This window comes from Podarcis erhardii, assembly GCF_964252035.2.
Source record: "Podarcis erhardii genome assembly, chromosome: 10".
NCBI classification, from domain to species: Eukaryota; Metazoa; Chordata; class Lepidosauria; order Squamata; family Lacertidae; genus Podarcis; species Podarcis erhardii.
Window position 1 is genome coordinate 19,389,185 of NC_138500.1, and position 22,129 is coordinate 19,411,313.

The 22,129-nt window shown below is 47.3% G+C and overlaps 1 protein-coding gene across 2 annotated transcripts in view; it reads left to right on the forward strand.

Moving 5' to 3' along the window:
* The window catches only part of NINJ2 (ninjurin 2), a 52,513-nt gene that overhangs the window by 18,415 nt on the left and 11,969 nt on the right, over positions 1–22,129 (forward strand). The window contains exon 1 of one of the 2 annotated variants that reach the window (XM_081879017.1): positions 16,274–16,290. The exons of the other annotated variant lie outside the window; for it this stretch is intronic. The gene's annotated coding sequence lies outside the window, so the exon portion shown is untranslated. Of the gene's footprint in view, positions 1–16,273; positions 16,291–22,129 lie in introns of those variants that run through there. 2 annotated transcript variants of the gene reach the window in all.

Below are 22,129 nucleotides of genomic sequence, written 5' to 3' on the forward strand. Positions count from 1 at the left end.
AGGAAAAGATCAGGAAAGATCCTGCTAAATAAACAGATATCCACCTGACTGGCAGGGTACCTTATCTCTGTAGGAATCTAGAATAGTGCAGGTTTATTGTTATTATTAATAAAAGTCATCTTGTTAATAATAATAGTTTAATGTATTAAGGTAAACAAAGTTTTCCCCTTGCTTCTTGATTATATATATCTATATATAGATATTGTACTGGACAGTAATGATATAAGGACACTCCCTAGGCTGTGTGATGGAAAGTTGAATGTGTTCATAAGCTTATGCATTTGGCGATGATGCAGATTGCTGCCCACAAAATCTCATAAGCCTTGATGGATCAGACCAAAAGCTCACCTGGTCCAGCATGCTGTTCTCCTAGTGATTTAAGGCTGATTTAAAGAAACATGAGGCAAGGCTGAGAAAAGTGGGCCAAAAGCTAACTGTGACTAGGTCAGAGAGAGTGGGACTGGCACTCATCTACCCAGCTATATGGTCATGTCTCCATATATATTCTTCTCACGGGTGACCATGGTCCCTACTTTACAGAATATGACCCTCTATTTTGAAAGACTATCAGAGGTCAGTGCAGTTTTTGAAAATGTCTTCTGTTTTAAGGATGGTCAAATTGAAATATAAAGAACCCTAAGAAGGGAGAGTACAGTGGCACCTGTACAGATGCTTCAGGTTACAGACTCCGCTAACCCAGAAATAGTACCTCGGGTTAAGAACTTTGCTTCAGGATAAGAACGGAAATCGCGTGACAGCGGCAGCAGGAGGCCCCATTAGCTAAAGTGGTACCTCAGGTTAAGAACAGTTTCAGGTTAAGAATGGAGCTCCAGAACAAATAAAGTTCTTAACCCGAGGTACCACTGTAATTGGGCCTTCAAGTTATCAATTAACAGTGAGAACCTGGACAGCCGACAGATAAAGCACTCAGGTTACCTGCTCACACTGTTAGGGTGAGATGTACTTTTTTGTTTATTTAAATTATAGTAATTCTTTCTAAATTTGCATAAATTACCTTCATGCAAATGAGTGTCCTCATTTTTTTGGTGAGACATCTCTTTTGACAATGTTCAACCCTTTTCTCATCATATGGCTGGCATCTCATTAATAATCATATATTACCCATGATCACCGAATTATAGTGTTGGAAGGAACCCCAAGGGTCATCTAGTCCAACTCCCTGAAAGACTCCTTGACAGATGACCATTCATCCTCTATTTAAAGATCTCCAATGAAGGAGAGTCCACCACCTTCTGAGGCAGACCATTCCACTGTCAAGCAGCTTTTACCATCAGAAAGTTCTTAATGTTCTTTTTTGTAATTTTCATTCATTGGTTCAGTTTCTGGAGCAGCAGAAAACAAGCTTGCTTCATCTTCCCTGGGTATTTGAAAATGGCTATCATATCCACTGCTGTTTTTCTAGAAAAAGAGGTGCCGGAACTCACCATGAACACCTTGCTTGTTCTCTTAGAATGGCAATGGCATCCACCTGAGAGCTGCCGGAACTGAGTTCCAGCTGGGGGGAAAAGTCCTGATCATATCACCTCTCAGTCTTCTCTTCTCCAGGCTAAACAATTCCTCATAAAGCTTCATTTCCAGAGTCTTTTTTATCTTGGTTGCCCTCCTCTGCACACGTTCCAGCTTCTCAATATCCTACTTAAACTGTGGTGTCCAGAACTGGGCGCAGACCCCAAGGCAGAATAAGATAGTACTATTACTTCCCTTGATCTGGACACTATACTTCTGTTGATGCTTCTGAGTAGAAACCAGCCACATGTTTTAGCAGGTCAAGGAAATAACAGTGTGGCAACAATACTGTTGAAATGAACACACGACTACCAGTTGCAAAGATTGCGACAGTTATGACTGAGAGATAAGCAAACGCCAGGGATGAAGAAATAGTCATGCATGGTGCCTGCGGTACTAGGGATGAGGGAACCTGTCAATCTTAGTTTCTCTCAGTTTCTCATTTTTCCAGTCTTATGCTCAATTCTCCACAAATGTTTTGTCATTTTTTTTTAATCTTCATGAAAATTCACCAGTATTTTAATGCAAATTTCTCATTTTTTGCCTAATAGACACATTTTTGCAAACCAATTCCCCATAATATATTGCAGTAGGAAGCATGCAATTTTCACTAATATATACCCTAGCATTTTTTTTGGGGGGGGGGTAAATATTACTTTCCTGGAAAATTGCATTTCAAAATTTGGAGGAGTGTGAATTTCAAAGGATGATTGTATTTCATCTTCTGTATTTATTTTGGAAAATGTAAATTAGGTCAGTTCACCTTTAAATGCAAACTGAATTAAACCTCTCTTCCATTTTTTTGCTAAAACAAAGTTACTTTATTGTCTGAAAAGAAATGACATTTACCCAGGCTTAACAGGCCAGGAGTTTCTGTATGTTGTTTCTTTGCCAATTCTGTTTAATTGCATCTTTAATACCATTTCACCATTTCTGCCCCTTCTTTCTGTTTGATTTAAATAGTTTCTGGAATTGGTCCAAAAAAACTTGTGTTTTTATGGCATGCATATTATCATTATGATGGTGGTGCATATTGCAGTACGAAGCATTACAATCTGAAATTGAAATGTTGTATTCTCACTATTCATATAAGAGGGGCTGCCTGGGGACGGGGAAATCTGGGTGAAAAGGAAAGCTGTGTGGGCACTGGTGTTGTTTGAATTTCAGTTCCATGGAACACAGAGTTGGCCTTATTTTTCTAAGCATTTCTGAGTACAAAATGCATCTTTGAAATAAAGTGTTGCTTGAATGATGAGAGGCGAAGTAAACAAAGACTCATGCTTCATTGTATTCATACTTTTGCAGTATTCGTCCATATCTCTGACTTGACCAGTTCATGCTTCCAGTGACCTGTCTGTCTGTTGATTAAAGTTATATAAGAGAGAATTAAGGTTATGAGCTTTAGAACATCCTGTTCAGGGCAGCATTCAACATTAGACTATGTATGTATTAAAATGAGACAGCAGTAATGTTGGAATTTCTCTTTCTTTGCTTTTAAAACATTCAAATCATGTTAAATCGGTCCTTGGTGAAGACTGTTAAGGATGTTGTGGGGAAAACAAGGAGAAGCTGAATGCATTGTACATGGCAGGAGGAAGCACTTTAGCGGTATGGTCAACAAATCTGTTATGTACTAAGCTTGGATCCTAGAACAATAGGCAAGTAGGATCCTAGAATGCAACAACTGATTAGCCTGCAGGAAAAGACCAATCAAGCTCCAGGAGGGAAGCAGAATCAGCCAATTAGACGGGACTCATTGTGTAAATAATGTATATAAAAGCCTGAGGTTTGGGGGGCAATTCAATCACTGTTTTACAAGTTGCAATAAAGAGCATGAAATATACTCTTAGTATATTTCAGAATCCATGTTTTTGGACAGCATGATCTTAACAGTTAATTGATTCACTCTGTTGCTTGCTTGCTTTCCCACTTCCTCGAGTGGTGACAAATTCCTCAGGCAGTCCTACCCAGGCTTGGCCTCCTTTAGATGAGAGAGCACTGAAGACTTGCACTGTTTTTGCAATGCTTGCTTCATTTACAAATATAGAAACAGAGCGTAAGTGGATGCAAACAGTCAGCAGGCACTCTTAGAAGGCAGCAGATCTGCCCTATAATCACATCAGGTCCTCAGAGAGGCCTTCAGCCTTTAGCCAACTCACATAGCCTTACCTCTTACAAATTACAGACACACAGACACACAGACACACACACACACACACACACACAGAGAGAGAGAGAGAGAGTGCTGCCCCACAGTGCTGAAATCAGTGGGAAGGTGAGGCAGAGTTCTGTAGGTCAGACTCGGAATAGATATGGAGCTTTGGTTCAAAGCCACTGCCTGGGTAGTAAGGCCCTGTGAGTGCAATGGAACTTACTCGTTTCACAGTAAGAGTGCATGGAAGAGTGCATGCTCTCTGATGCACATAGAGTTCTTGTGTCTGTACGGATCTCCGTTCACTTCCATGGAAGGAGGTGATCCAAATTTGCATGCATAGATCAGCTCCCTACATGGAAATGATAGACTTAGCAACAGAATTCTATATATACACCAGACCTGATATATTAAATTTTAAGCATATATACTGTTTTGCTAAAGATGGGTCTCAGCATACAGCCTACTTAACCCCCCCCCAAAAAAAACCTCATAACACTGTATGTATATTTGTATAAGATGCAGGACAAGGATGTGGAACCTCTCAGCCTCCAGATGTTGCTGGACTTCCATCAGTCTCAGCCAGCATGGCCAATCAACAGGCACTATGGGTGTCAGTCCAACAACATCTGGAGAACCCCGAGTTTTTCATTTACATCTATAATCCATTTAAGTTGAAGGTGAAACAGCTACTGCTACTGAAACTAGACTGCACTTTGAGGGTTGTTTGCTCCAATTTCACATGTGTAAAAATCATTGTCTTTCCGGATAGAGATATTCCAAATTACAACCTTAAGCAAATTACCGTATTTTTCGCCCTATAGGATGCACTTTTCCCCCTCCAAAAATGAAGGGGAAATCTGTGTGCGTCCTATGGGGCGAATGCAGGCTTTCGCTGAAGCTTGGAGAGCGAGAGGGGTCGGTGCGCACCGACCCCTCTCGCTCTCCAGGCTTCAGGAAGCTATCAGCAAGCCTGGGGAGCCCGCGGGGCGCGCTCAAGCAGTGCACCCCGCGCTTTGGGCAGATATCCGCAGCCTAGGGAGCCCTGCGGGAGTTCCCGCGGCTGGGGGGAATAAATTTTTTCCCCTTTATTTCCCCCCCAAAAAACTAGGTGCGTCCTATGGGACGGTGCGTCCTATAGGGCAAAAAATACGGTAGATCTTCTTCTTAAATAGCTACAACTCAAATCATTTTAGTCTTTTTTTAAAGGGGGGGGGAGAGAGCAAAGAAATGCAACCATTGCCAAGGTGATCACATGCAAAAACTAACTTTTCCCCTCATGATTTTTTTCAGCGTTCAGAGAAAAAAATGTTGCTGGAATGTGAATCAAAGATCTGGGTACTTTCCAGCAGTCCACACTATGAAGGATTTTGGCAATGGGAATGGGCTGTTGGTTTCAGTGAAAAGTAACAGATGCAAACTGCAGCTCCATATGGATGATGCCCTTAAGAGTTTCCAGTAAGTCCTCCAGCACCACTGGCAAAGGGCAGTTATTGGTCTGCATCCTAGGAGCATGACAAAGTTTGGCTTTCACTGTAGTAGGAATAAGTGCATCATGCGCTAGATTCTCCCCCCCCCCCCACTGAATTGTTCAATTAACTACTGGGGAAACTTGCAATGGGGAATTGAAAGTGGAGATCACTTGCAGATGTCATCTTGGAGGCAATATTTGACTGTGCACATTGTTTTTCAAAACTTCCTTCCAAGAATCAGCAGTTTTTGGTTTCCACTCCGCAATGATGGGGAGTACACTGCCTTGCTCATGTAAAATAATAATGATACGAATATGAAGTGAGAGACGATTTCCTCTTGACCTACTTCCTAAGCAGCGCTCAGTCAATGCTCTTTGGTTTTGGGAAGGTAAAACAAAACCAGAAAAGAAAAAGCACCACCCACCCACATTTCCCAGGCTCCATGTGTTGCTTGGTGCCAACCACACAGCTAGTTACTTACTCCTGATAGGCAGTTTCCCAATTTCCTTTCATCTTCTGGCAACACCCAGAGTGACTCGCCAGACTGGTTGTTTGACTTTCAGGTCCAAACTAGATGTAGTGACAGCGGGTCCATTTACTTAAACCCAACTCTTCTTGGTTCATGCTTTAAATCAGTGGTGGCCAAACTTGGCTGTGAACTTTAGATGTGCTTTAAGTGTATGATGCAGATGTGATAAGAGAGAAACTGATACTGCAAAGAGATAAGCCACAGGTGGGAGAAGGTTCAGCACCCCTCCCCTATTGTTCCTTTCACTGTCCAAATTGGACTCTCCTCCCCTTTGCTAAGTGATTCAGGCAGATCCAGAATTGATCCTCAGACATAAGCACATCCCTCCTGTAGAAGTAAACCATGCCTTAATTTCATACATTTGCACATCAGAATACTGGACTTCCATTGGGAAGGAAGTGGAGAGGATCAGCATTGCAATGCAGCATTGCTTTCCTGTAACGGCTCTGAATCATGCTCAGAGATTGCATTCCTGTGGGGTGAATTGTGCTGAGTGCTTTTCAGAAGTCAGTGTCTTTCCACTGCACTGTTCACATATGCCAGGCATAGGCAAACTTGGCCCTCCAGATGTTTTGGGAGTACAACGCCCATCATCCCTAGCTAACAGGACCAGTGGTCTGGGATGATGGGAGTTGTAGTCCCAAAACATCTGGAGGGCCAAGTTTGCCTATGCCTGACATGTGCATTTTATGCTCAGGGCCTACATTCTCTACTAGAAGAGTCATGTTATACAAAGTCATCCTAGGAGAGCCCCAATTTCTCTCTGCCCTACTTTCTAGAGAGGAAGTAGTTCTTCCCTTTCCTTGTGGTGAACAGAGGCAATCTGGGAATAGAGCCCAACCCTTGTTCAATGGTAGTCATGTCATTTGTATGTAGAAGGTCTCAGGTTCAATTGTGACATCTCCAGATGAGGCTCAAAATGTCTACAGTGTGGATCCCTAGAGACAGCTACTGTGCTGGATCAATGAATGAAGTGACTTACTGCCCCGGTTTGGTGTGGGGTAGTAGGGTTTTTTCCTGAAACCCCTGGCTGTTTCCTTCTGTTGGAGGACAGAGTGATGTATAGGGATGGAGAAATCTATCTAATTTGGTTTCTCTCAGTTTCTCATTGTCCCAGTTTTAAGTACAGTTCTCCACATTTCCACATCAGCTCACAATTTTCTTTTGAGGTCCTCAAGAAAATTCACCAGCATTTTAATGCAAATTTCTCCAAATATGCATGTTTGTTTGCAGTTTTGCCTAATATATACTTTTTTTGCAAATCAATTTCCCCTAATGTAACGAACCTTTGTGTGTTACTTTCTGTAATGCATGCGCATAAGTCCATTTTGGCTCAACTGAAGAAGACAAAAAAAAGATGTTTCAACTGCCTGATCAGTTAGATATAGAAATAACTTTTTAAAAGCCCCATGCATTTCAGTGGAAATGAAATTTAAGCAGACTGTTATCCCAATTCCAAAGTGCTTAACTTTGGCTAGATTTCCAAATAATAGTTGGGCAGAGTAATAGTTGAGAATAATAGTTGACAAGCCCTCACACTTTCTAGATCTGCTTAGAATTTATATGCCACTTCCCCACAAACAATGCTCCTCAAAAGCAGCTCACAATACATATAATCAACCAAAATTCATACTCCTCACTTCCTTGAGTGTCAATAAGACCCAAGGGCCAGTTACATTTGGAGGAGAGAGTGCTGGAGATTCATGGCATTTTTGCAATACTTTGTATATAACTACAGCCCTCCAGACTTCTATATCTAGCTCTTGGGACACTCCCCAGGCCAAAAATCCTCTCTGGACTGCACCTCTGCTTTCCACGCTGCCACCCTCCATAGCTGTCAACTTTTCCCTTTTCTTGCGAGGAATCCTATTTGGAATAAGGGAATTTCCCTTAAAAAAAGGGAACAGTTGACAGCTATGCCACCCTCACTGGCCTCCTTTATGCCTTCTTGTATCAGAACTCGGGTGAAGGAAAAAGATATTTATTTATTTATTTCATGAAAGTCATATACTGTCTGATTATTTAAAAAAACAACCTAAAGGTGATTTACAAAAGGAACAAAACAATCAGGTTATCAGTAAAAACAGTTCTCTTCTTTTTATGTTAAATTTTTGGCTTTTTGTATATTTCTGGTGTTTTCTTTTTTTGTGTGTTAATTGTAACTTTTTTCTTGTCAAAATCTAATAAATATCATTATAAAAAAACAGTTCAAAAGACTCAAACAATCAAACAATAACAATTAAAATCAGTGCTAAACTAAAAACAGAGTAAAACACATTTCAATGTTTTATATATCTTAGTAGGCTTGCTTAAACAAAAAATGTGGGGTTTTTTTGCAGGCAGCAAAAAGAGTACAGTATAATGAAAGCACCTGCCTGGTGGCAATAGACACTTGAGTGCTGTCTTACAAAAGTGTGGGAGCCGCCACACAAAAAAAGGTTGATTTCTTGTATCAGTGCTGCATCTGCCCTCGGTTGCTCCAAGGGACGAGGAGTGGTGGAGACATCCAAGATGGTGGCTTAATTTTTCAAAGCACATGCCAGCTCCTCTCCCAGCCCCAATCCAGCGTGTAATTTGATCATTGTTGCCTCAAGCGGGATCCTCAAGACGCTTGTATGTTCTTCATGGCTTGGTTTTCCTGTGTTTCTTCTTTTCTAGTGCTGCTAGGATCCTAATATAGGTTTTCATGCAGCACAGAATGATCACATCCAAGAGCCCTCTTTAGTGTATGTATTTATATGGGCAGGGTAGCTCTCAGTCCTTGATAAAGCTGCGGTCCTTTGCTCTAAATAAGTTGCATTAAGTGTCTGGAAATATAAATGAACATTTTTTGTTGGTTTCTGAACTCTTAACCTCCATGCTTTCAAGTCCTAATAATAATACAGGTTGCCTCTGAATTACACAAATGCACTTTTGTGGTTTCTTGCAGGAGTGGGATATATTATCCTGATAACATATGACCCCTTTTAGGCGTTATCACATCTAATCCATAATGCACTGGAAATCTGCCGGTGCATTAGGCCGACAAGGATGGAGAGCAGATGATTAATGCACTAGGAAAGATTACTCAGGGCGGGGGGGGGGCGGGGGGCGGAGAGCAAGCTCAGTGTAGATTTACCACCCAGCACCACCTGCTGGTTAGCCCATATGTTTGCTTTTAGAAATAAGAATACAATAGAATAATGGAAAGGGGAAGAGAACAATACAGAGAAGGCAAAGATAGAAGAAAGAGTGAGAAGGAGAAAAAGAGACAGGCTTATGGAAAAGGGCATATTAAAGACAGAAAAGGCAGGTTAGTGACATGGTGGAAGAATATAAAATTACGCATGGTGCATAAAAAGTGGACGGAGAAAAGTTTTTCTCTTGGCAGAACACTAGAATCCAGGACATCCAATGAAGCTGAATATTGGAAGATTAAGGACAGACAAAAGAAAGTACTTCTTCACACAGTGCATAGGTAAACTGTGGAACTCACTGCCACAGGAGGCAGTGGTGGCCAGAAACCTGGATGGCTTTAAAAGAGGGTTAGATCAATTTTGGAGGAAGAGGCTATCAATGGCTGCTAGCCATGTTCTGCTTCTGCTGTTGGAGGCTGCATGCTGCTGAATGTCGGTTGGTGGGAGTCACAAGTGGGGAGAGCCCAGTTGCACTCAGGTCCTGCTTTGGGGCTTCCCATGGGCATCTGATTGGCCCCTATGAGAACAGGTGTGATGGCCTGGGATTCCGAGTCTGAGAGTGATCCGGAGGAATCCCAGCCGGCGCAGGAGTCCCCGCCTCCAGGGCCGGCTGAACTGGGGTAAGGCCTAGTTGCTGAGGAAACTCAAGAGCAGGCACCAGGTGAAATCATTCAGGCCCCAGAGGTGCTGGAAGACTCAGTGGCTACAGGTGAGCCTCCCCCGGGGCCCAGTAACCCTTCGGCCTCTCCTGATCTGCAGAGGCTTAGGGCAGAGAGGCAAAGGGAACTGGTGTCTCCCAGGAGGAGTGCTCGCCTTAAGGCCAAGAGAGGCGGGGCTTCTGGGGGCCGGGACCGCCCCCGGCCTTAGAAGAAGATAAAGGTCAGGCAGCCCGGTCCCAGGTTGCGGGAGCAACGTCGTTGTGAAGTATCTGCTTTACCCAGTCCTTGTTCGGCACTCCCAGTGTGCCTGTTCCTCGCCCGGCTTCCTGCTTCTGCCTTACCAGTGTTCCTGTTCCCCGCCTGGACTCCTGCTTCTGCCTTACCAGTGTTCCTGTTCCCCGCCTGGACTCCTGCTTGTGCCTTACCAGTGTTCCTGTTCCCCGCCTGGACTCCTGCTTCTACCCTACCAGTGTTCCGGTTCCTCGCCTGGCTTCCTGCTTCTGCCCTACCATCGTTCCTGCTACCCCGTCCGGCTCCCTGTTGATCTTGGCCTACGGTAATAGTACCTCATCCCCCCTGGGACCAGCACAGTTTGCTCCCGCCATACCCGCACTCCCCCTTCGTAGGGGTGCGTTCGGGAAGAGGCAGAGGCCATGGCTGACCAGGCGGCTGCACTGGTGGATTTGGCCCAGAGGAACCAGACCTTGACTCACACCGTGCAGCAGCTCAGTGACGCGGTTGTGGCACTTCAGCAACGCTTGGAGGCCCTACCGGCTCCTGGGGCCGACGCCCCGGCTCCTGGCAAGTACCCAGTGGCTTTGCCTGAGAAATTTGATGGAGCCCCGGCCAGCTTTCCCATGTTCCTGGCCCAGGCCAAGCTGTATATTCAGGGGCGAGCCCGGAACTTTCCTGACGACCGCACCAAGGTGCACTTTTTGATTAGTTTGTTAAAGGACCAGGCGGCCAAGTGGGCGTTGCCGCTACTCAGGCAAGACTCCCCCTTGCTGGCAGACTATACGGGGTTTTGCAATCATTTGGAAGCCGCGTTCGGCAATCCCCAGAAAGGGAGTCAAGCCAACCGGGCGATTCGGCGTTTGAAACAGGGCAAGTCCACGGTGGCCGCATATACCACGGAGTTTCGGCTGCTGGCACAGGACTTGACCTGGAATGATTCGGCACTGCGGGACCAGTATCTCGAGGGGCTTTCAGACGAGGTACTGGACCAGTTGGCCACAATGGAACGCCCCACCACGCTAGACACTCTCATTCAACGGTGTCTACAAATAGACGATCGGTTGGAGGATCGTCGTCAGGCCCGGGGTCGTCGACACTTCCAGTTCACGGCACCAGCTTTTTCCAGCAGCCCCACGGTCACAACTGATTTAACGGAGGAGCCTATGCAGCTCGGGGCAGTGCGGCCACGCCTTTCCCCTGCAGAGAAGGCGCGGCGTCGGGAGGGAAATCTCTGTCTTTACTGTGGCGGAAGTGGACACTTCGCTCGGTCTTGTCCAAATAAAACGCCAGCCGCAGGGAAACCGCCAACCCCAGTAGCTGATGGCCCTAGCTACCGGGGGTCCCAAACAGCACAGAATGGGGCCGCACCAATTGAATTACAACACCTTATGGTTCCGGTACATCTATACCCTCCAGGAGGGCCATGGATTCTTACCCATGCTCTGGTGGATTCAGGGGCAACCCGCTCTTATATGGACGCTGCTTTTGCTGCCCAGCATCGGGTGCCACTTCGGAACAAGCCAGAACCGGTACAGGTGGAGGCAATCGACGGACGGCCACTGCGTTCGGGCGCCGTCACTCAAGAGACCCAGCCCCTGGTCCTGTGCCTCCAGCAGCACCGTGAGATACGATCTCTGGATATTGCTTCCATGCCCCGGTTCCCCCTGGTGCTTGGGATGGACTGGCTAGAGGCTCACAATGTGCAGATTGACTGGGTCAAACGGACTGTACACTTCCCAGACCCCAATTCTCCTGCTGAGACTGAGATGCTAGCAGCTGCGCCCACTGAGGAGGCGGCTGCGACGCTCCCCGCTGAGTACCGGGACTATCACGACGTGTTCGAGGAACGGGGGGCAGACCAGCTGCCGCCGCATCGGTCCTTTGACTGCGGCATAGACCTCCAGCCCGGAGCGCCTCTACCGGTGAGTCGCTTATACTCGTTAACAGAGCCAGAGCGCGAGGCTTTGCAGGACTTCTTGCGCAAGAACCTGGAGCGTGGGTTCATTAGACCCTCTACCTCGCCCACTGCTGCACCAGTGCTCTTTGTTAAAAAGAAATGTGGGGAGCTCCGCCTTTGCCATGATTACCGGGCCCTGAACAAAATTACCATCCCGGACCGGTACCCCTTGCCCCTTATTTCGGAGTTACTGGAGCGGGTGCAAGGGGCGCAGGTGTTCACCAAGCTAGACCTCCGGGGAGCCTACAATTTGATTCGGATCCGCGCCGGGGATGAGTGGAAGACAGCATTCGGGACCCGGTACGGACAGTTTGAATACCTGGTTATGCCCTTTGGTTTGTGCAACGCGCCTGCTGTGTTCCAACGGTACATCAACCACGTGTTCCAGGACTTGCTAGACAAGTACGTGGTGGTGTACTTGGATGACATTCTGGTTTACTCCCGTGACCCGGCGTGCCACGAGGGCCATGTCCGGACCGTGCTGCAGCGCTTGCGCGAGCATCGTCTGTATGCAAAGCTCAGCAAGTGCGAGTTCCATCAGCAGTCAGTGGACTTCCTGGGTCATCGACTCTCACCAGGTGGGGTGCAAATGGATCCTGGGAAGGTGGCAGCGGTTCGAGAATGGGCGGCACCTCGGAACCGCAAGGACCTACAGCGTTTCCTGGGGTTCGCCAACTATTACCGGACCTTCATTGCGGATTATGCTCACCGCACCACCCCGTTGACCCGGCTTCTGCGCCCCAAGACGCCGTTTTCCTGGGACAAGGAGGCGGAGGAGGCATTTCAAGGGTTGAAGGCCTGTTTCCAGAGAGCGCCAATCTTGCAACATCCGGATCCTTCTCGACCCTTTGTGGTAGAGACTGACGCCTCCAGTACGGCTCTTGGTGCCGTCTTGTCTCAGCAGCACGGACCGGAAGCGCCACTCTTACCCTGCGCCTTCTATTCCCGCCAGCTCCTTCCAGCGGAGCGTAACTATACCGTGTGGGAGCGGGAACTGCTGGCCATCAAGGTGGCCTTTGAGGTTTGGCGCCACCATCTTGAAGGAGCAAGACACCCGGTGGAGGTGAGAACCGACCACCGGAACCTGGAATACCTCCAGACCACCCGCAAGCTGAACCAAAGGCAGATCCGGTGGGCGTTGTTCTTTTCCCGGTTCCAGTTCCGGATCCGCTACATCCCTAGCTCCCAAAACCAGAAGGCGGATGCCCTGTCCCGGAAACCTGAAGACAACGCAGACACGGTTCAGCAAGCAGCACCCACCACGATCCTACCACCAGCTGCGTTCCTGGCCACCCAGGAGGTCGAGCCACTGCAGGCTCGGGTGCGGGAACAGCAGCGGGTCGACGCTTGGGCCCAGGAACGACTCCGGGAACTGGCCGAAGGATCATGCCCTCAGTATCCAGGGCTGGTCTCGCATCAGGGTCTTCTGCTGCACTACGGGCGCCTGTACATCCCACCAGGGCCGCTGCGGGCTGAGGTTCTCCGGATGACCCATGACGCTCCAGCGGCGGGGCACTTTGGGCGGTATCGGACCACCCATCTGGTAAGCCGTGAGTTTTGGTGGCCCCGTTTAAAGGCTGACGTGGCTCGCTACGTCGCTGGTTGTGACGTCTGCAGGCGGGCCAAGGGGCCTACCGGGCGACCCCCCGGCCTCCTTCAGCCGTTGCCGGTTCCACCACGTCCTTGGCACACAGTTTCTCTAGACTTTGTAGTGGAGTTACCCCCGTCTCGTGGCTGCACCTGCCTTCTAGTTTTCTCCGACCACTTCACGAAGATGGTGCACTGTGCCCCCTGCCCATCCATACCCTCAGCTAAGGAAACCGCGCAGCTGTACCTTCAGCATGTCTTCCGCCTGCATGGCCTACCTGAGCGTGTAGTATCCGACCGCGGCGTTCAGTTCACGTCCCGGTTTTGGCGTGCTTTGCACCAGGCCCTCGGAACAGAGGTCTGTCTCTCATCTGCTTACCACCCACAGACTGATGGCCAGACGGAACGGGCGAACGCGGTACTGGAACAGTACCTCCGGTGTTACTGCAGCTACCAGCAGGACGACTGGGTCGACCACCTAGCATTGGCGGAGTTCGCTTATAACAACGCGGTGAATGCGTCCACCCAGCAGACCCCGTTCCAAGCCAGTTATGGCCTTCATCCACGGTTGTTTCCGGATGTGCTGCCGGCATCTACGGTCCCTGCGGTGACAGAGTGGCTTCAGGAGCTCCAGTCCCAGCAACAGCTGTTGATGGAGCAGCTGCACCAGGCCAAGGAGGCGTACAAGGTCCAGGCCGACCGCCACCGCCAGGTGGGGCCGGAACTTCACATCGGTGACTTGGTATGGCTTTCCACTCGCCACCTCCACCCTTCTCGACCTTCGCGGAAGCTGGACGCCCGGTTCACCGGCCCGTTCCCTATCGTGGACCAGGTCTCGCCTGTGGCATTCCGTCTCCGGTTGCCAGCAAACCTGAAGGTTCACCCGGTATTCCACAGGTCCCTTCTGAGTCCGGTGGCCCCACCCGACGAGTTCCACCCGGACCGTCCCCGACCGCAGCCAGTCTTGGTGCAGGGAGAGCCTGAGTACGAGGTGGAACGCATTCTGGACTCCCAATACCGCAGGGGAAGGCTGCAGTATCTCATTGACTGGAAGGGGTATGGGCCAGAGGACCGTTCCTGGGAACCAGCGGTCAACGTCCACGCACCTGCCTGCATCCGGGAGTTTCATGCAGCGTATCCCAGCAAGCCGGGTCCGGGCCCTCAAGTGAGGGGGGGGCCTGGGAGGGGGGATGGTGTGATGGCCTGGGATTCCGAGTCTGAGAGTGATCCGGAGGAATCCCAGCCGGCGCAGGAGTCCCCGCCTCCAGGGCCGGCTGAACTGGGGCAAGGCCTAGTTGCTGAGGAAACTCAAGAGCAGGCACCAGGTGAAATCATTCAGGCCCCAGAGGTGCTGGAAGACTCAGTGGCTACAGGTGAGCCTCCCCCGGGGCCCAGTAACCCTTCGGCCTCTCCTGATCTGCAGAGGCTTAGGGCAGAGAGGCGAAGGGAACTGGTGTCTCCCAGGAGGAGTGCTCGCCTTAAGGCCAAGAGAGGCGGGGCTTCTGGGGGCCGGGACCGCCCCCGGCCTTAGAAGAAGATAAAGGTCAGGCAGCCCGGTCCCAGGTTGCGGGAGCAACGTCGTTGTGAAGTATCTGCTTTACCCAGTCCTTGTTCGGCACTCCCAGTGTGCCTGTTCCTCGCCCGGCTTCCTGCTTCTGCCTTACCAGTGTTCCTGTTCCCCGCCTGGACTCCTGCTTCTGCCTTACCAGTGTTCCTGTTCCCCGCCTGGACTCCTGCTTCTGCCTTACCAGTGTTCCTGTTCCCCGCCTGGACTCCTGCTTCTGCCTTACCAGTGTTCCTGTTCCCCGCCTGGACTCCTGCTTCTACCCTACCAGTGTTCCGGTTCCTCGCCTGGCTTCCTGCTTCTGCCCTACCATCGTTCCTGCTACCCCGTCCGGCTCCCTGTTGATCTTGGCCTACGGTAATAGTACCTCATCCCCCCTGGGACCAGCACAACAGGAAGTTGAACTTACCAGATGGACCTTTGGCCTGATCCAGCAGGGTTCTTCCTATGTTCTTAAGGTCTCATGTTTCAAGTGGTGTTAGAGGCTGATCCTACTATGATTAAAGCCCATCAGTTTAAAGCAGACTTGGACTCCATTGCACACTCCTTGCTGTGCTCCCAATGGTAGAAGTATGTTCTGTATCTGCTCTTCCTGAGTTATTTTGGAGGACGTGCAGGAATGCTGCTGCTGCTGCGCTACCCCATGCACCAGCTGTTAGGCAGGGAGGCTGAGCAGCCCAAACAAAGCCCCGCTGCGTCTCCATCTCTTTGGGGCATCCTCCGCCCTCACAGACGTCCTCTTTGGGCTCTGGGTGGGGGTGTCTTCTTGCGAGCCCCACGGACTCTCTATCTCTCTCCCACCATTTCCTGGTATGGTTCTGTTTATTTATTTATTTCATGGTGCCATACGTATACGTGATCACATGCAAGTCGACCATGCTTAAGTGGGTGCCCACATCTGTACTGCATCATGCCTCACATGCACACACATTCCACATACAGAAGGACAACAAGCAAACTTAGCAGGGCAGGTTGTGTAGCACACTCAGTTTTCTTCCCCCAGCAACTTGCTGCGACCTCCAGCGACCGCTGCCTGAGGGGGCCACTGCACTCTGTCTAATTGTAGGGCTGGTCTGAGTGTGGAGTTTAAAAAAAAAAAATCAGCTGCTTGAAGAAAAAGACTGCCCATAGATTGTTCCATTCTCCTGCCTCACATAATTCCTTTTGCTGATCTCCCTGTCAGGCAGATCACGTGGACAGGCAGCAACTTGAGAAACGGTTCAGGGAGCATTGCATTAAGGTTTCTATGGTGCAAGTGCCATGAAAAGCATCACTCATTTCAGAATGGGTCAAGAGTTTATACACTGGGTATATCTTGATTTTCCAGTTGTGTAAGAAACATATATCTCTCTGCTTGACAACAGGTACATTCCATGGCAAGCCCATGCCTTTTGCTGGAGACATTCTCACTTTCACATTTGCCCACCAAAGAGGTAAAAGGGATATATTTCATTCCACCTAGTGTGTGTGTTTGCTCTTAAAAAGCAACCTTAGAAATAGTTGAAGTTTATGAGGATTTTCAGGACTAGGTATTCAAAGTACAAAATAAAGGCAAAACAGGTTCATACAGGTCCCTAGCTATTATTGTTTGGCAACTTTGTGAGGGGGCTGCAGTGCTGATTACATTTTCTGTAGTCCCAACCAAAGAGATAATTAAAAGTGTGACATATCTTGCCTCAGTGGCCAAAAATGCAGCACCCACCAGAATGACAGATCTTTAGGCAAACTGCCCATAATTTCTATGTCACATCTTTGCAAGCAAGCAAATGTTCCACTTTTGCAGAAGGCATTAAAAAATTGTCTATTTTTCTGTAACTATAGGGATTGAATGTAAAACATCCCAAAAAACCCATCTGAATAAAACAAAGAGGCCTATCAGATGTCTATATGGGAATCCCACAAGCAGGCCATAAAGGCAACATCCTTCTCCAAAAGCTACGTGTATCTTCATTTCCCCCTGATAAAGATACTGTCATAATGCATAAGAAAGGCCGTGTTTCAACAGGCCAAAATCCCATCTAGTCCAGTACCCTGTTCTCACAGTGGCCAACCATAGAGTCATAGAGATGGAAGAGACCCCAAGAGGTCATCTGATCCAAACCCCCATAATGCAGGAATCATGGCTGAAGAATCCATGACAGGTTGCCATCCAACCTCTTGAAAAACCTCCCACGAATGAAAGCCTGTCACCTTCTGAGGCCATTGAATTGTAGGGTTGGAAGGGAACCCCAAGTCCAACCCCCTGCAGCTAAGGCAAGACCCAGTGTGGTGTAGTGGTTAAGAGCGGTAGACTCATAATCTGGTGAACCGGGTTTGCTTCCCCGTTCCTCCACATGCAGCTGCCGGGTGATTTTGGGCTAGTCACACTTCTCTGAAGTCTCTCAGCCCCACTCACCTCACAGAGTGTTTGTTGTGGGGGAGGAAGGGAAAGGAGATAGTTAACTGTTTTGAGACTCGTTAGGGTAGTGATAAAGCGGGATATCAAATCCAAATTCTTCTTCTTCTCCTGGGATGCTTGCAAGCGGAGCCTGAATGCAATAGCATTCTCCCTGCTTGTGGGCCCCAGCAACTTATATTTAGAGGCAGACTGCATTCAGAGGCAATGGAAACAGCAGCAGCCCTTTTTGGTAATTTTGGTAAAATTTGTGGTCAAAAAATGCCAAGCAACTTCCATAGATAAATTGTAGCTTTCAAGCTACTTCCTTCTTTTGAAAGAACTAGTTTTAAAAATAAATATTCTTAAGTAGTTCTCAAGATCACATGCTAGGATGTCTTAATAGTCACAGGTAGTCACTAGATCATCACAAGGTCCTCTCAGCATGAAAGAAGGACCTACCCCCCAAATTGCTGCTGTCTTCTGTACAAATCCATTACTCTTTTGTTCTGGATGAAACATTGATCTTGGACCTAAATTTCACAGAAAAGCTCTTCAAATTGGGATCATAACTGTGGGTAAGAAGGGAACTACTTGAACCTCAGATGTAAAGGCCATTTATGTTTCTTAGACTTGGCTCTTGGTATTTTGGGGCATAAGGCATGCAATCCTGGGAAACTAGTTACCGTACCTTTACACTTTTATATTTGTAAGAATAATTATGCACTTATTCCTGTACTTCCCTACTTCTCTTCAATTTTTAATATATGCCTCCCCCTCCGCTTCCTGCTAACCTACTTTTAATTTCAGGGTCTTTCTAATTTGATGTCTTTTCCTACCTTAAGCACTGTTGGCGAGGAATCCGCTGTGGTTGCTAAATAGGAGTGAGTCAAATATATAGAGCTTCTGTGTCCTGGTTTTTAAAATAATTATTCTAAGTAATCCTCCTTGTACACATGACACTTCTCATCTTGGAAAGGGTTTCCCCTGGGAGCTACTGTATATGAAACTGCATTAGCAAGTCGCAAGAGCTTCTGCAAAGCAGTTTTTAGGGTCATGTTCATTTGAAGTTACTTTAACATTAAGAAAATGGGGCTTCATCAAGCAAAGAGAAAAAATATTTCTTAATACCACCTCTCAGCATTGCTAAGCTCAATCAATATCAATCAGTGTTCAAGCTGATATCAGATTCACTCATTTTCAATGATAAGTGAATGCCAGTTTCACACATTTTCATTCATTTCATCCTATTTCTGTATCAATCTGAGAATATTTGTAAAATCATTCACATTAAAATTCTTATTTTTACTGTGTTTTCCCACAAAATGTGCACTTATTTTACTCATTTTACTATAAAATACACTTGATATGCATTTTAGCCTAAATTATGTACTTTTATACCATCCTAAAACAAAAATGCACATTTTATATGCATTTTGGGGTTTTTTGTTTTTTTGAGCTGGGAATTGAATTGCAAAATTCATAGATGGATGAAAACCAAAAGGCAATGGTGCTCCAATCCACACATTAGTCCAGGAACTGCAAATCAGGCTGCTTCACTTAAAAGTGAAATCTGAATGAAATCCTCAAGCAGCCCCACTGGCAATGACATCATTTGGGGCTTGTCCCCAAATCATCATCATCACCACATACCCATTTCTACTTGTTATCCCCAATCAACTATATGGGGGTGATAATGATTCATCTGACCATTGTGTGCCGTATTGGCCCGAATATAAGCCTCACCCAAATATAAGCCACATTTTTAAAATTCAAGGGGAAAAAGAAAAAAAGACAATACCCAAATATAAGCTGCTCCCTTAAAATTCCACAGGCACTGACACCCATTCCATTTTACCGTATGTCTGTTTCAGCAGTGATATTGTAAAAGCCAGTTTTTGTAAGGTCCCTAATTTAAGCCGCACTTTAACTTTTCACAGTCGGAATTTGGGGGGAAAGTGCAGCTTATATTCAGGCCAATACGGTACATTGTGTGTCTACCAAACCAATCAACTGCCCATTGACAGCTATGTCTGATGTTCCTCCACACAAGGGCTTGGTTAACTGTCCTGTTTCCTTAACAAACAGCAGTTCCCAGGACTCTTTGGAGAGGCCATGACTATTAAGAAGTTGTATAGGAGTGATTTCAACTTACGGTGTGGCTATGACCCCAATACCTCAAAATAGTGAGCAAGCTTTTCAAGATATCCAGAGCTCTTTATCAGGCTGGAAGTTAAGCAAAGGTGTGTATGTGGGTGTTGGGCAGCTTGGTGTTAAAACCACAACGTCTGCTTTGATCTGCATTAAGAGGAGCATCCTTAATAGCGTAGGCTTTCCTAGGTGCTACATGGTAGGTTTTTTTAAAAAAAATATGGGGGTAGCAGAGTTTGAGGAGGCTTTGCGGAGTGTGCACTTGATCTGACAGGCAAAGTTTCTGAAGGTTCCAAGCAACCAGACAGCTGAGAAGCAGAATTGTGTTTCAATGTCAGCCAAAGGACAAGGGGGACAGAGAGTGTGTGCACATTCACAAGAAATCTCCCCCCTCTGAGACTTTTGCAGGCCTGCTCCTCTCGTTCAAGAACAGTTGGCGTTGTCTCTTGTGGGCCGCAGCAGGGAGACAGGTTGGTCTCAAATAACTGTGCCGCGAAAGGCATGTGTCGTCCTCATTCTTTGCTCATGCTGAGGTTTCCGCTTAATCTGCCTTTATTCACAGTGCGAGCTATCCAGTGTGTGCAACCTGTCCTAGCCACTCCTGGAGGTGAACCCCCACTTACACCAGCTGAGGAGATTAATTCATATTTTGGGCAGGTGAGACTTAGTTACTAAAACACCATCTCTGTAGACGCATCACAGGGGAAATGGCTTTACCCTAAAGGACTGTAAGTGCTACTAGAAAAGCGCCCACACATCCAAACCAGTGAAGCATGTGGGATTTTGAAGATATATAGCCTATGCACTTAAAGTAAAATAATAATAAAAGCAGCTTTTTAAGAGTACCTTTAAAGTAAACTGGAAGCATTGTTTGTGCAAAATGTGCAAGGGCATGTCCCGAGATGAGACAGCAGCCCGTAGAATGGGTTCAAGTAGGCCACAACGTTATTGGCGACAAGTGTGTGGGGTTGGCATGGCAACCTGCCCACTGTTCGAAACCACAACCAGCTCTCCTGGCGGACACACTCCTTGAGAGTTGCCTACATAGCAGCCCCCATTGTGGTGCAGACCAAGCATTTGGGAACCAGCTAGCAGCCTGAGTTGAGTGACGTTCGGCTGGGCTGCCTTAAGTGAGGACTGTGGCCTGTTGTTATGGCACTTCTTCAGTCGATGATCCTGCCCAAAGGCGTTTTCCACCACTGTTGTGACAGGAAATGTAACCCCTCACAATAACATGTTTCCATTTACTAAAGGAAACCTGATTTTACTCCCAGCCAGTTGTAGCTGGACATAAAAATCCGTTCTGGTCTTGACAATCCATGATGAAAGATATCCAAGGTAAAGGTCTGACACAGAGGGTGGGTGAAGTAATCACCACAGAAAAAGGCTATGGTCTATGGGTACCAGCACTTTTAAAAACAATGCCAGCCTGCCACTTGTGAACGATTGAACCTGGGACATTCTGCATGTGAAGCAGATGCTCTGGCACCAAGCTGCAGTCCTACCCCATAATTTTCCAGGCAACTTTACTTGCTTGCTTATTGTGTTTACATCCCACCTTTCCCCCCAAGAAGCTCAAGGGGGCATACGCGGTTCTTCCCATCCTCACAACAACCCTGTGAGGTAAGTTAGGCTGAGAGGCCCAAGGCCTCCCAACGAGCCCGTCTCTCAGGTCCTAGTCTGACACTCTAACCACCACGCAAAACTGGTTCTCATAGTTAAGCATAGGAACCGCCTTATACTGAGCCAGGCTACTGACCTACCTAGCCTTGCAGTGCACTGTCCACTCCAGCTGGCCATGGCTCCCTGGTCTCAGGCATAAATCCTTCCCAGCTTTGCTTCCTGAGATCAGTTTAACTAGAAATGCCAGGATTGGCACCTCCTGCATGCAAAGCATTCGCTTTACCGCTGAGCTTCTCATTGATGACACTCTGAGGGGTTAAGCACATGCTTAACTCTCTGACTGAGCTCAGTTGAATGTAGAAGTGCTTAATTTTGGCTCAATTGCACCTGTTGTCTTTGTAAGAGCATACTTGGTTATCGCAGGCTATAGTATATCCAGAAATGTATAAATATAAATTAAAAAGGAATCTGAATCTGCATTAACGCTGAAGCGCCCCGATGATTCCCCCTGCTCACCACCCAGCAAGGTTATTTGCAACAGTATCTGGGACATGAATCTTTGCGTGCTTTTGCACACACCCATCCCATCCCAGGTCATGCTGAAACCTAACACACTGAATACTGGGCTCGCACAGAGTGTCAATGTCCTGTTTTTAATGGTCGTGACTGACCCAGGTCAGGTTTAGGTCAGCCAGGAGGAGGCAATGCACAGCAGTCTCCTGGAGCTTGCATCTTGGCAATCTACTGTTCTTTTTAGCCGGGAACTTAAGAAGTGAACTCTGGGTGCTTCCAGATGACCTGTTTATTGATCTTCCACCCTGATTTGTTTGCAGGGAGATTAGGTGGCTGTTGGCTATTTAATGAGCATTTATTCTGATTTGTATGTGTGGAGGTAAGATGATGTTGCATCAAAGCAAGAGTTATCCTAAGAGTTTTGCGCAAGCAGGCATATGTTTCTCATTTCTTTTTGTCCACCTGCAGCGCCATATAACTGCACCCTTCATAACTGATCCAGCAGGTTGGAGAACCCTTTTGATCAGATTTAGGGGTCATGGTAGAGACTTGGGGGGTGGAATGGGCAGACCCTGGTCTTATTTCACAAGTAGGGAGGCATCATTGGATAC